This window comes from Mustela putorius, unplaced genomic scaffold (assembly GCF_011764305.1).
Source record: "Mustela putorius furo isolate JIRA1106 unplaced genomic scaffold, ASM1176430v1.1 tig00537244_pilon_pilon_pilon, whole genome shotgun sequence".
In the NCBI taxonomy this organism is placed as follows: Eukaryota; Metazoa; Chordata; class Mammalia; order Carnivora; family Mustelidae; genus Mustela; species Mustela putorius.
This window is the reverse complement of record NW_025422383.1, coordinates 20109-33506: the sequence shown is the minus strand read 5'-3', so window position 1 is coordinate 33506 and position 13398 is coordinate 20109. Positions and strand designations below refer to the sequence as shown.

The window sequence follows — 13398 nt, the reverse complement described above, 5'->3', positions numbered from 1 at the left end:
AAGATTTATTTATTTATTTGAAAGAGATATATATAAGGAATATAAGGAAAGGGAGAAGGAGAGAAGCAGATTCCCAGCAAAGCACTGCATCTCACAACCCTGAGATCATAACCTGAGCTGAAATGAAAAGTTGAATGCTTAATTAACTGAGCCATCCAGGTGCCCCATATAGGTTTCCTTTTCATTTTGTTGATTGTTTTGTTATTGTTGTTGTGCAGAAGGTTCTTAGTTTGATACAATCCCACTGGCCTGTTTTTGCTTTTACTGTTTGTGTTCTCGGTGTTGTGTTAAAAAAAATTATTGCTCATCCAATGATAGACACTTGAGTTGCTTCCATATCTTGATTATTGTCAATGATGCTGCAGTTAACATAGGGGTTGCATAAATTTTTTTGAATTACCTTTTTTGTGAACTTGGGGAGGTAAATCCTCAGTAGTGGAACTGCTGGACCATATGGTACTTTAATTTTTAATTTTTTTTTGAGGAACCTCTGTACTATTTTCCAAAGTGTTTACACTAATGTACACTCACACCAACAGTGCTTAAGTTTTTTTTTTTTTTTTTATCTCCTCCATATCCTCACCAGCACTTGTTGTTTCTTGTCTTTTTGATACTAACCATTCTGACTGGTGTGAGGTGCTATCTCCATATCAAGAAGATGTGTATACACACACACACGCGCGCATGCACACGCACACACATACACAATGTGGAATAATATTCAGCCATGAGAAAGACTGAGGTTTTGCCATTTGTGACAACATAGGTGGACAGAGGATATTATGCTAAGTGAAGGAAGTCAGAGAAAGACAAATAGCATATAATTTCACTTATATGAAGAATCTGAAAGACAAAGCAAATAAACAAACCTGACTCTAAATACAGAGCAGAAACTAGTGGTTGCCAGAGAGGGGGTGAATTGGGAGATGGGTAAAATAGGTGAATGGGATTAGGAACTACAGATTTTGGTTGTAAAATAAATAAGTTATGGAGAAGAAAAGTACAGCAGAGGGAATATAGTAAAAATATTGTAAAAATATTGTATGGTGACAGATGATGACTTAATGCCTACAATAAGTACTGGGTAATGTTTAGAATCCTTGGATCAGTATGTTGTACACCTGACACTAATAATGTATGCTACTTACACTTAAATTAAAAAATAATACACATTAAAAGTGACTTGCCGAAAAAAAAAAATGTTGCCCAGAACAATGTCAAGAAGCTTCCTTCCTGTTTTTGTCTCTTGTAATTTTACAATTTTAGGTCTTATATTTAAGTCTTGGATCTATTGTGCATGAGTTTTTGAATATGGAATGAGATAAGGGCCTAGTTTCATTCTTCATGGGAATATCCAGATTGCCTAGCACCGTTTATTGAGGAAAATATCCTTTCTGTATTTTATATTGACACCTTGTCAAAGACAAGTTGCTTATATATGCCTGGATTTATTTCTGGGCTCTTTATTCTGTTCTTTGTCTATGTATCTGTCTTATGCTAGTATTATACTGTTTTGGTTGCAGCATCTTTGGTAATCAGAAAGTATGAGGACCCTAGGTTTGTTCATTCTTAATATGGCTTTGGCTTTTGGAGGTCCATGTAGTTACATATGAATTTAGGATTACTTTTACTATTTATGTAAGTAATACCATTGGAGTTTTGATATGAATTGCATTGAGTCTGTTGATAACTTTGGAGAGAATGGGCATTTAAATATTCTTCCAGTTTATGTGGGGCACCTGGGTGGCTCAGTGGGTTAAAGCCTCTGCCTTCAGCTCAGGTCATGATCCCAGGGCCCTGGGATCAAGCTCCACATCAGGCTCTCTGCTCAGCTGGGAGCCTGCTTCCCTTCCTTGCTCTCTGCCTGCCTCTCTGTCTACTTGTAATCTCTGTCTGTCAGATAAATAAATAAAATCTTTTAAAAAAAATCTTCCAGTTTATGAGTATGGAATGTCATTCCATGTATCTGTGTGTTCTTTAATTTCCTTCATCAAACTTTTTAACTGTTGAGGTACAAGTCTTTTTTTATTTGGCTAAGTTTATTCCTAGTATTCATTGTTTTTGTTGCTATTATGAACAGAATTATTTTCTTAATATTCTTAATTTACTGTTTGTATATAGAAATGTTATTAAATTTTGGATGTTGATTTTGCATCCTTCAATTTTACTCAATTAGTCTATTCTAATTCAGTTTAGGGTTTTCTACAGATATGGTTAGATCATTTGCAGAAATATAATTTTACTTTTTTTATTCTGATCTGGATGTTTTATATTTTTTTCTAATTGTTCTGGGTAATCTTCTAATACTAGTAGAATACAGTAGAAAGAGTTGTACCAGAGGGAAAGCTGGCAGTTGTTTCCTATTGATTGTGATGTTGGCTGTGGGCTTTTCATAAATGCTTCATTGTGTTAAATTCCTTTATGCCTGTTTTTTTATACTTTTTATTATGAATGGATGGTGAAATTTGTCAAATGCTGTTTTGAGCATCTATTGAGAATTCTGTGATTTCTTTAATTTTGTTCACATGGTGTATCACATTGATTTGTGTATGCTGAATGATCCTTCCATTCCTAGAATAAATCCCACTTGGTTGTGATAGTTGATCCTTTTAATTTGGTGGTGAATTTTGTTAGTATTTAAATGAGCATTTTGACACCTATATTTATCAGAGTTAATATCCTGTAGTTTTCTTTTTTTTTTTTAAGATTTTATTTATTCATTTTGACAGGTAGAGATCACAAGTAGGCAGAGAGGCAGGCAGAGAGAGAGAGAGAGGGAAGCAGGCTCCCCACTGAGCAGAGAGCCCGATGTGGGGCTCGATCCCAGGACCCCGAGATCATGACCTGAGCCGAAGGCAGCGGCTCAACCCACTGAGCTACCCAGGTGCCCCTTTGTTTTCTTATGATGTCTTTTTCTGGCTTTCATATCAAGTTAATTTGGGCCTTATACAATGGTAGAATGATTTTTTGGAAGTGTTTACAAAAAAATAAATATTCTTCTTTGAATGTTTGGTAGAATTTACCATGAAGCCATTTGGCTCTGAGCTTGTCCTTCTTGAGAAGTTTTTGATTACTGAGTCAATCTCCTTACTTATTATTAGTCTGTTCAGGTTTTCTATTTCCCCTTAATTCAGTTTTGGTAGGTTGTATCTTTTTAGTAATTTGTTCATTTTTTCTAGGTTATTAAATTCAGTGGCCCATAATTGTTCATAATAGTCTCACCTTTATTTATTAGACAGCTGTTGTGGTGTCTTCTATTTCATTTATGATCTTATTTGAGACTTTTTTTTTTTACTTAGGCAAGCTAAAGTTTTGTCAGTCTTGTTAGTCTTGTTTATCTTTTCTCAAAACTATATATATACATGGTCTGTTGTGATGTCCTTATTTTTTTCCCTTCCTCTATTGCTGTCTTCTTTCATTATTTTAGAGTTTCTTAGTTACTTGCTTTGATTCTTTTCTATTGTTCTTTTCTGTGCCTATTAAAGGTTTTTTCTTTGTAGTTAGCTTGAGGTTTGCATGAAATATCTTGGAGTTATAACCATCTATTTTAAGTAGATATCAACTTAACTTTAACCACACATAGAACCTCTCCACTTTTATTCCACTTAGTACACTAACATTTTGTGTTCTTGTAGCGTTTGCTTATTTTTAATATTGTATATCCATTAATGTATTTTTATCCTCTAACTTTTATACTAGGGTTAAAAGTAATTTTTTGTCCTCTTCTAGAAATATTCTGTCTTTGGTTTTCAGGACTCCGTGTTTTACTGGTTTTCTTCTCATCTCTCAACCTACTTATCTGCTACTCTTGGTGGATCATCACTGCATCTTATTGCTAGGCACTATTGTCTTGAAACTTTCTGCCTGCATGACTTAATCTAATCTCAGTAGTTTTAAATGACTTTTATGTCTTGTTCTCATTACCCTCTATTCACTCTGTACTGAAGAAGGGATCCCTTGCCCTAAGTGCTATGGTGGTTGAACATGTGACACCCATCACTGGACAGATGAGATTGGCAACTGTTTATTAGTCAAGTATATTTACACTTCGGTGAACAAAGATCCTGGAGGTCATGAAGGGCCACATGGGTGTTGCACAAAGGAATGGAGTGAACCAGCAGGGGTTGTGGGAGGCAGACTCTGTGATAAGAGGAAAGTTGGGTACTCCAGGCTTCCCATAAGTGGGTGTGATTGACTTGTTTGAATAATTCTACAGGCTGTCAGAGAAGCAAAAAATTGGGGTGGAATATCAGGTGAGGTGCAGCTCATGCAGGGGATAGGGGAATTAGCTGGTTGAGAAGCCTACTTCTGGGTGGGGACCCTATCTGGTGAGAGCAGGAAAATTCATGCGTAGGCCTTTGGAGGCTATAAGGCTCAAAGATATTAAGGGAGTACATAAAATTGTAAGTGTTACAGGGGTGCCTAAGTGGCTCAGTCATTTAAGCATCTGACTCTTGATCTCAGTTCATGTCTTGCTCTCAGGATCATGAGTTCAAGCCATATGTTGGGCTTCATGCTGGGTGTGGAACCTCATTTTAAAAAATGTGTCATCAGGGGTGCCTGGGTGGCTTAGTGGGTTAAAGCCTCTGCCTTCGGCTCAGGTCATGATCCCAGGGTCCTGGGATCAAGCCCCGCATGGGTTCTCTGCTCCATGAGGAGCCTACTTCCTCCTCTCTGCCTGCCTCTCTGCCTACTTGTGATCTCTGTCTGTCAAATAAGTAAATAAAATCTTTTATAAATAAATAAATAATGTGTTATCATATACATACCAATTATTCCTAACCATGTATTTCATTCTAAAACTTACCTATATATTCCATACTTTTTTACCCAACTGCCTCCATGACATTTGCCAGAGATGTCTCATAAACAAGTTAAACCTAATGTGTCCCAAAGAGTTAATTTCTTTCTCTCCTATTCAGCACATTTTTGTTGTTTTTCTTAACTCAGTAAATCAAATCAACCTTTTCTCAGCTGCACAAACCAGTAATCTGCAAGTTCTATTTTATCTCTACCTTTCTTCAACCTTCACAATAGGTTGCACCCAAAAAAAAATCATTAATTTTTAAAATCTATTTCCTTTCTCACAGTTACATACCCTCCATTTTCGCCATCACCATTTTATCCAGCTTACCATCATCTTTATCTTTGACAACTATAATATCCTCTGAATGAATCTCTCCATCTTTGCTCCCTTAGCCTCATTCTGTTCTCATGTGACAGTTTGAAGTGAACTTTTAAATATAGTATTTAAGTATAAATGTATAAGCAGGTACAATTTTCCTGGGTGAGAGTAAGGGCAGAGAGAATAGACTAAGCAATAAGTGTTAAATTTATTCTCATACAAGGCCACAGATAGTTTGCCTGTTTCTCTGTAAGTTTTTAGTGTTACACGGTAGTATCCCCTTGTCTGCAGTTGTGATTAGTGTGGTTTCAGTTGTACATGGTCAACTATTGTCTGGAAACAAATGACTGTTGTTCTGATGTATCCTCAGAAGCTGACAGCTCAGTGCTATGTCGCAGTGTCTGTGTCTTTTACCTCACTTCATCTCATCATGTAGGCATTTTAACATCTCACATCAGAAGGGTGAATACAGTATAATAGGATATTTTAAAGTGGGGGGGAGGGCGAATGTTCACGTAACTTTTATTATAGTATATTATTATAATTGATTTATGCCATTATTATTGTTAATCTCTTAATGTGCCTAACTTCTAAATTAAACTTTATCATATATATAAACAACATGGGATATATATTGTTTGGTACTACCCATGAATTCAGGCATCCACTGAGGGTCTAGAAACATATCCCTTATAGATAAGAGTAGGACTACTGTATAGCTTTTCCCCTGGGTTTACTAGTTTTTCTCATTCTATTTCTGTTGGTTAACTTAGATAAATGTCCTTTTCCAATCTAATAGCTTTACATTTTAATTAGTATTGCCTTTTGAACGTAGGTTGTGTCACTCCACTGTCTGACATTTTCAAAACTTCCTACTGCACATAGAATAATACCTAAAGTTTTTTTTTTTTTTAAGTTTTTTTTTTTTAATTTATTTATCTGACAGAAATCACAAGTAGGCAGAGAGGCAGGCAGAGAGAGAGGGGGAGGCAGGCTCCCCGCTGAGCAAAGAGCCCGATGCGGGGCTTGATCCCAGGACCCTGAGATCATGACCCGAGCCCAAGGCAGAGGCCCCAACCCACTGAGCCACCCAGGTGTCCCAATACCTAAAGTTTTTGTCATGGTATACAGTGGTCTGTAAGTTATGCCCCCTGCCTGTTTCCAGTGTCTTCCTTTCCAGCCTCTCCTTGGCTTGTTACACTCTAGCTACCTGCTCATACTTAAGTTCCTGGCGTACATTCAGCTTTTGACTACCTTAGGATCTTAAAAACATTTTTCCTCTGTCAGATCTCTTTTCTCTCATTTATTTTATGGTGATTTTTCTTTATCCTTCTATACAACCTCTCTAATCTGTTCCTTCATCCTTTATTCTACCTCCTAACATCTTATTCTTTTTCTTTAAAACAATGTATCAAAGTCTGCAATAAACATGCACTATGTTTATCATTTTCTACATCTACTAGGTTTCTACATCTACTAGGAATAATGAAAGTTACTTTGTTCATCATTATGTAACTGGTTTTGCACAAAACAGAGCTCAAGAAATAATTATTGGATTTAGAAGATGAATGAATGAAGAATGAAGACAGAATGAAAATAAGAGTGAATAAAGAACATGATTGAAACATTGGGATTTTTTTGTGGGTCAGGTTTTCTTTAGCCTAGCCCCACAGTTCTCAAATTTTTTGTTCTCAGACCTCCTTTGCATTCTTAAAAATAATTGAGGACCCCAAATAAATGTTTATTTTATGAATTTTTATTGAAGCAAAATGGACATACAGTATCCTCTTAGTTTCAGGTGAATATCCTAGTGATTTGATATTTTTATACATTATGAAATAATGCTGATAATTAAGTCCAGTTACCACCTGTCAAAATTACTACAATATTGACTCTATTTCCCATGCTGTACATTATATCCACATGACTTACTTATCTTATAATTGTATGTTTGTACCTCCTAAACTCCTTTACCTATTTCTCCCACCTCCCAATCCCTCTTCACTTCAGGAACCAACGGTTGGTTTCCTGTACTTAGGAGTCTGTTTCTGCTTTGTCTTGATTGTTCATTTATTTTGTTTTTTAGACTCCATATGTAATTGAAACAATACAGTATTTGTCTTTCTCTGACTTATTTCAATTAGCAATAATGTCCTCTAGGTCCATCCATGTTGTCATAAATGCCAAAATTTTATTTTTTATGGCTGAGTAATATTTCATTGTATTTATATACCACATCTTTACCCATTCACCTATTGATGAACACTTAATTTGCTTCTGTATTTTGGATATTGTAATTAATGCTGCAGTGAACATAGTGGTGCATATATCCGTTCAAATTGGTTTTTCATTTGCTGTAGATGTAGACCCAGAAGCAGAATTGTTGAATGGTATAGTCTGTCTTTCTTTCTTTCTTTCTTTCTTTCTTTCTTTCTTTCTTTTTTAATTTTTTTTGGGGGAAACTCCATCTGGCTTTTCATGGTGCCTGCAGCAATTTACTGCTGTACAAGGGTTCTCTTTTCTTCATATCCTCATCAGTACATTTTGTTTGTCATTTTGATGATACCCAACCTGGTATGTGTAAAGTGATATCTCATTGTGATTTTCCATTTCTCTGATGACCAGTTATGCTCAGGATCTTTTAATATACAGCTGTGCATCTTCTTTGGGAAAAAAAAAGTCTGTTTGTATCTTCTACACTTTTTTTAATTGAAACGTTTGTTTTATTGATACTGAGATGTGAAAGTTTTGTCATATACTTTGGATATTAACCTATTACTGGGTATATGATTTGCAAATACTTTCTCTTATCCAGTAGGTTACCTTTTGTTACGTAATTTTCTCTTTTGCTATGCAAAAGAAAGCATTTTACTTTGATCTAATCCCATTTGTTTGTTTTAGCCTTTTTTCTCCTTGCCTGAGGTGACTGGACGAAAGACAGATTGCTAAGATCGATGTCAAAGAGCTTATACCCATGTTTTCTTTAAGAAGTTTGATGATTTCAGGTCTTAATGTTTATTTTTGTGTATGGTGTAAAATAGTAGTCTAGTTTCATTCTTTTGCATGTCACTGTCCAGTTTTCCCAGTCCTACTATTGAAAAAACTTTCTTTTACCCCATTGTATATTCTTACCTCCTTTGCCATAGGTTATTTGACCATACACGTGCGTGTTTATATCTGGGCTCCCTATTCTATTCCATTGGTTTATATATCTGTTTCTTTGCCAATACAATACAGTTTTAATTACTTTGGCTTTGTAGTATAGTTTGAAGTCAGAGCATAAAACCTCTAGCTTTGTACTTTCTTAAAATTGCTTTGGCTATTTAGTAACTTTTGTGGTTCAATATAAATTTTAGGATTATTTATTCTAGTTCTATGAAAGATGCCATTGCATTTTTTATTATCATTTTTTAAATTTACATTTTCTCTTGATCTTTTTTATTTTTTATGAACATATAATATATTTTTATCCCCAGGGGTACAGGTCTGTGAATCGCCAGGTTTACACACTTCACAGCACTCACCATAGCACATACTCTCCCCAATGTCCATAACCCCACCCCACTTCTCCCAAACCCCCTCCCCCCAGCAACCCTCAGTTTGTTTTGTGAGATTAAGAGTCATTTATGGTTTGCCTCCCTCCCAATCCCATCTTGTTTCATTTATTCTTCTCCTACCCCCTTAACCCCCCATGTTGTCATTTTTTTTTAATTTTTTTTAAATTTTTTACTTTTTATAAACATATATTTTTATCCCCAGGGGTACAGGTCTGTGAATCACCAGGTTTACACACTTCACAGCACACACCAAAGCACATACCCTCCCCAATGTCCATAATCCCACTCCCTTCTCCCAAACCCCTTTCCCCCAGCAACCTTCAGTTTGTTTTGTGAGATTAAGAGTCACTTATGGTTTGTCTCCCTCCCAATCCCATCTTGTTTCATTTATTCTTCTCCTACCCACGTAAGCCCCCATGTTGCATCACCACTTCCTCATATCAGGGAGATCATATGATCCATGTTGTCATTTTTTTATTATGTTTGTCACCATGCAGTGCATCATTAGTTTTAGATGTAGTATTCCATGATTCATTGTTTGTGTTTAACACCCAGTGTTCATTGCCATATGTGCCCTCCTTAATCCCATCACTGGGTAGACCATACCCTTACCCCCCTCCCCTCTAAACCCTCCGTTTGATTTCCAGAGTCCCTAGTCTCCCAGGGTTCGTCTCCCCCTTGATTTTCCTCCTTCATTTTTCCTTCCTTCTCCTTATGTCCTCCATGTTATTAATTATGTTCCACAAATAGGTTAAACCATATAATCATTGTCTTTCTCCGTTTGACTTATTTCACTTAACATATCCCCTCCAGCCCCATCCATATTGGTGCAAATGGTGAATATTCATCCTTTCCTATGGCTAAGTATTCCATTATATATATGGACATCATCCTCTTTATCCATTTGTTTGTTGAAAGGCATCTTGGCTCTTTCCACAATTTGGCTATTGGGGATCTTGCTTCTGTGAACATTGGGGTACGTATGGCCCTTCTTCTCACTACATCTGTATTTTGGGGGTAAATACCTAGTAGTGCAATTGTTGGTTCATAGGGTAGCTCAATTTTTACTTCTTGAAGAACCTCCACAGTGTTTTCCAGAGTTACTATACCATCTTGCATTTCCACCAAGAGTGTAAGAGGGTTCTTCTTTCTCCACAGCATCTCCAACAATTGTTGTTTCTTGTCTTGTCAATTATAGCAGTTAAGATGCCATTGCTTTTTTGATGGGGATTGTGTTAGATTTATAGATTGCTTTAAGAAGTGTGGCTATTTTAAGAATATTGATTCTTCTATAAGTATGGTGTATTTTTATTTTTATTGTCATTTTCAACTTCTTTGATCAGTGTCTTAAAGCTTTCAGAGTAAAAGTGTTTTACCTCCTTAGTTTAATTTATTCCTGGGTAACTTATTCTTTTTGGTGCAATTATTTTCTTAATTTCTTTATGATAGCTCATTATTAGTATATAAAAATGTAACTAATTTCTGTATCTTCTGTATCCTGTAGCTCTGGGGTGTGTGTGGGGGGGGGCATTTTTGAGAGTTCTTTGTACTATACTAATGTATAGTATTACCATCTGCAAATAGTTAGAGTTTTAATTCTTGCTTTACAGTTTGGATGCCCTTTCTTTTCCTAGCCCAGTTGTTGTGGCTAGTACTTCGAATACTATGTTAAGTAAAAGTGGCAGGAGTGGGTATCCTTTTCTTATTCCGGATCTGAGAGGAAAAGCTTACAACTTATCATTATTGAGTATGTTAGCTGTGGGTTTGTCATAAATAGTTTCTATTATGTTGAGGTATGTTTCCTGTATACCTATTTTCTTGAGAATTTTTATCATAAATGGATGTTGAATTTTGTCAAATGCTTTATCTGTATCTCTTGAGGTGATTTTATGATTTTTATCTTTTATTTTGTTAATATGGTATAGCATGTTATTTGATATGGAGATATTGAACCATCCTTACATCCCTGGAGTACATCCCACTTGATCAGAGTATATAATCTTTAAAATATATTGTTGAATTCAGTTTGCTAATGTTTTGTTGAAAAATTCTTGCATCCATGTTCATCAGGGATATTGACCTGTAATTTTCTTTTTTTGTGATGTCTTTGTGTGGTTTTAGGATTAGGGTATATTGGCCTTGTAAAAAGTTTAGAATCATTTCTTCCTCTTCAATTTTTTGTACTAATTTGAGAAAGATAGGTACTAAAGTTTTGAATGTTTGGTAGAATTCACCTGTGAAGCTGTCTGGTCCTGGATCTTTTTGGGGGGAGTTTTAAAATTACTTATTTCATTATTTGTAATTGGTTTATTCACATTTTCTATTTCTTTTTTTTCTCATTAAAATTTTGTTTTTATTTTTTAATTAAAAAAATTAAATGATTTTATTTATTTGAGGCCGAGAGAGAGGGAAACAGAGAGAGAGCATGAGTTGGGTAAAGGAAGGGCAAAGGAAGAAGAAGACTCCCGATGAACAGGGAGCCTGACTTGGGGCTTGATTCCAGAACTCTGGGATCATGACATAAGCCAAAGGCAGACACTTAATTGATTGAGCCACCGAGGCACCCTAAACTTTTGTTTTCGTTAATCCCAAAATTCTGTGAAAGATTTTTGTCAAGTTGGTTCCATTAAAGAGTACTGATTTTAAAACTAATAACTTAGAACTGCTACAGACACACATGCATACACTCACACACACCAAATGGTCCACAAAATCCTCTCTTTTCCTTGAAGGTTTTGGCAATGTATCATTATAATTAACGAATATTTTATTATTAAATTTAAATGGCCAATGGACAAAAATATTTCAGAGACTCTTCTTCCACAACTGATTAAGACTGGGGTGGCAAGTGTTAGGGATGGCAATCATTTAGCCTTTTGAGCTTTCTGGTCAAACTCAGTGACATTGCCAGCTTCAACACTGTCTTCTTGGCCAGTGCTTTGATGACATCCACTGCAACTATCTGTCTCATGTCATGAACAGTGAAATAGAACAGAAGAGGGTAGAGAAGTTCTCAACAGACATAGGCTTGTCAAGAACCATATCAATGATGGTGGTATCATGAGATTTCAAGATCTTAGGGCCATCTTCTAGCCATTTCCCAGGAGAGCAATCAATCTTCTCCTTCAGCTTAGCAAAGCTGTAAGCATTGTGAGCTGTGTGACATTTCAGCACAGGTTCACATCCAACACTGATTTGGCCTGGATGGTTCAGGGTAATGAGCCATGAAGCTAGCTGCTTCCATTGGTGGGCCATTTTTGCTGTCACCACACATTGCCACAGCGAACATTTTGACAGATCCTCAATTAAAACTTGATGGTGCATTTCAATAGACTTTACTTCAGTTGTAACATTGGCCAGAGCAAATGTGACCACCATGCCAGGTTTAAAGAATGTCCATCTCCACTCGACCCACAGGGACAGTACCAGTGCCACTAATTTTTTAGATGTCCTGGAGGGGCAGACACAAGAATCATCAGTCTGATGAGTTGGTGGTAGAATTCAGTGCAAGGCTTCAAGCAATGTGGTTCCACTTCCATTGTCATCTTTATGGGTGACTTTCCATCCTTTGAACCAAGGCTTGTTAGCACTTGGCTCCAGCATGTTGTCACCATTCCAACCAGAAATTGGCACAAATGCTACTGTGTCAGGGTTGTAACCAATTTTCTAAATGTAGGTACTGTCTTCCTTAATGATTTCCTCGTATCTTTTCTGGCCATGGCTCAGTGGAATCCATTTTGTTAACACCAAAACTGTTGTTTCACACCCAGTATGTAAGCGAGAGTGCATGCTCATGCGTCTGCCCATTCTTGCAGATACCCGCTTCCAGTTCACTAACACAGCAGCAACAATCAAGATAGCACAGTCAGCCTGATATGCACCTGTAATCATGTTTTGATGAAATCCCATCATTGATGAAGCATCAGTGATGGTCACATAACTTGTTGATCTCAAATTTCCACAGCGAGATATCAATGGTGATACTATGTTCACATTCAGCTTTCAGTTTATTCAAGACCCAGACATACTTGAAGGAATTTTTTCCCATCTCAGCAGTCTTCTTCCCAAATTTTTTGATAGTTTCTTTTGTCACTACATTTGCAGATCAGAGGACCAGTAGTGAAGACTAGTCTAAATCTATGTGTCCAGTGATGATGTTGATATGAGTCTTTTCCTTTCCCATTTTGGTTTAGGTTTGGCAGTGGTTTTCATTAGACCTGTGTTCTGGTGACAAACCCATCGTGAAAGAGAACATTTTCTATTGCTTGACTGTTTCTTAGAATGTTGTGTGTTTCTAGGAATTTAAATTTTCTAGGTTTTCCAATTTATTGGCATAAAATTATAGTAATCTCTTATAATCTTTTGTCTTTCTGTGCTGTCAATTGTAATTTCTCTCCTATGTGTGTATGTGTGTGTGTGTGTGTGTGTGTATATATATATATATATAGATAGATAGATAGATAGATAGATTATTTTTTTTTAACTTGGCTTTTTCTCCTTAGGTCTTGTTGAGTTTGTTGATTTGTTGATTTTATCTTTTCATACATCCATCTCTAATCTTTTCTACTTTTTAAATCACTATTTCTCTGATTTCTGCTCTTAGCTATTTTTTTTTTTCTGCTTACTAACTTTGGGCTATGTTTTTGAGTTCCTTTATGTGTACAGTTCACTTATTTATTTGAAATTTTTCTTGTTTCTTGAGGTAGGTCTTTATCC

At 36.1% G+C, this 13398-nt stretch overlaps 1 pseudogene; it reads right to left on the bottom strand.

Moving 5' to 3' along the window:
* Nucleotides 1–11546: 11546 nt before the first annotated feature.
* Nucleotides 11547–12865, bottom strand: LOC101674248 (annotated as a pseudogene).
* Between the last annotated feature and the right edge of the window lie 533 nt (nt 12866–13398).